Here is a 2466-nt window from a genome sequence, read left to right as displayed (position 1 = left end):
GAGTAGGTACGGAAGCCAGTACCTGCCAACTTATGAAATTAACATTAATTTACTTGACAGTCATCACTTACTATCTGGCGGTCGTCATTTAAATCAAATCTTGGTATAGTTTAGATGACAAAGTGGGGGGGGGGGGGCTTTGAATTTGGACTGGAAACGGTGAATATCCGTTGTGTTTTATGCTGTTCACACACTACCTGTTTACTCACTGCATATCTTACACTTTCTTTCCAGGCATGTCTTGATGGAAATGAATTGTTCAACAGCCAGGTTTGGAAGTCATCAGTAAACTTTAGATAGATAAAATAATAATCATATCAGGAATGTATCCTTGTTTATCGAAATCATCCTCCAAGAATGAATACAAACAGGTCAAATAGACCTTCTTTGGAAGAGAATGAGAACCCGTGTGACAAAGATTCTCACGTGATTGTCAACATCGAGTTTTAATGCTGACGTATCTGTTAGTAAACGTTTGCACTGATCGATAGGACTTCAAACATAATGTAAATATTTTCAAAGTATGTGCGTTAAAAGTCTTTGCAACATCCGCTGAATCATGATGAGATATGCCATCTGGTGAAATGATTTCTAATGATAAACGTCATATGTTAAGAACTTTGATTCTGCATGTGATCTGAGGATGGAGCTTCCATTCTGATATAGGTGGTGGTCACCACTCAATTTAGATGTCGGTCGCCACTTAATTCATCAGAAAGCCACCAGCTATTCTACTAGTCTCTCTCTCTCTTTCTCTCTCTCTCTCTAATTCTCTCTCTCTCTCTCTCTCTCTCTCTCTCTCTCTCCTCTCTCTCTCTCTCTCTCTCTCTCTCTCTCTCTCTCTCTCTCTCTCTCTCTCTCTCTCTCTCTCTCTCTCTCTCTCTATATATATATATATCAATGTAAAACTTATACGGTACCAATTTTGATGCACCAGATGCGCATTTCGACAAATAATGTCTCTTCAGTGACATTAAATTAGTGATTATTGCTAGATAATAACCTTTATGTGACTAAGTACATTGTGTTGTTTACGTATCAGTTGTTCCCCGGTTAAATTATTATATCATAGTCATAATTATATTTATGGTTTGCAGCTTTGTGCTTAACCGACACTTATGTAATCTTCTTTTACACAGTTCTATTTAAAACCTGATTTTACAGTCTTCTGGTTCGGCCTTAGCCAATCATTTCTATTCCTTTGGTCAGCTGACCATTATTGATTTTGTTTTCAACAAAGGTGACGCCAGGCTTTGTTCAACACAAAGCAATTTTCGGTCACCACGCTTTTATGCAACTTCAACACAAAGGAATTTTCATCGTGTTGCAGTTCACTTCCATTTATTATTTATGCTCAGTTATTTAGACGGAATTAGGTGAATTTGAACACGGTGACTGTGATTTCGTGAGTAACAGTAGTTTTGTGTTCTCCTTTGTGTGTTTGATGTTCGTGTGCGCGGTTCGGAGATGAGCGACACTAAAGCCTGTACCCCACTTCAAGTAGCCTTAATTGGACATTCTTTTATTGCTCGCTTGAACAGATATATGCGTTCGCATCCCCATCTCGGCAACTTGGACTTGTCCAGTGACAATTTCAATATACGAATGCATGCACGGGGCGGCCTTCGTACGTGCCATTTAGCACGATCCTCACACATGTTTGATTTTCAGACTACCCCGGATCTGTGCTATTTACATATTGGGGAAAATGACATTAACTGTTTAGAAGTGGATCATATTGTACGGAACATTCTTTCCATCGCCTCGTATTTACATGAGGGCATTGGCGTCCGTTCGGTTGTAATAGAACAGCTTCTCCACAGACAACCCTGGGCTTCCCCTGATTTTAACGCAAAAGTCGTGGAGATTAACATACGCTTACAAGAGAGAGTACCCTCGCATCTGGGAGTCCATTTCTGGCGCCACAGGGGTTTTTAGGAATAGCTTAGCCTTCTTTAGCGTGGATGGGGTCCACTTAAGGTGTCCAAGGGACGTTTGCCACTTTTCTCCGATGCACAAATTTTGGCGGAACATCAGATCAGCCGTGATCCATCATGGCGCATGCCTCAGGCCAGTATCAAAATGATAATGTACTTGTTGTTGATGCTTCCTCAACAAATATGGGTTATTGTCAGGCAATTGCACAGTGACTGCTGCCTGTACGTGAGTATATGTATAAATATATCTATGTGTGTCTCGGTGGGCGTATCTATTGGCCTTTATGCAGAAAATTGGGTTCATGGTTGCCAATGCCTGATACGCCCCTTTTTCATTAGCGCCTGTAATTACTTGATTAGGAACAATTGGCTCAGGTTATGACACTGTGTTGGTTAACAGTTATGGTTTACTTTGCCACTTATTGTTGTGAGACATTACAAAGCATAATATCATTGTCATTTGTTCCCTATTTCGACATTGGGGAATTACGCATTAATTTGTTGTTATGCAGAATCTCACATTGAGGTA

The sequence above is a fragment of the Ostrea edulis genome, chromosome 7 (genome assembly GCF_947568905.1).
Source record: "Ostrea edulis chromosome 7, xbOstEdul1.1, whole genome shotgun sequence".
In the NCBI taxonomy this organism is placed as follows: domain Eukaryota; kingdom Metazoa; phylum Mollusca; class Bivalvia; order Ostreida; family Ostreidae; genus Ostrea; species Ostrea edulis.
Note: the sequence above shows the minus strand (reverse complement) of the source record.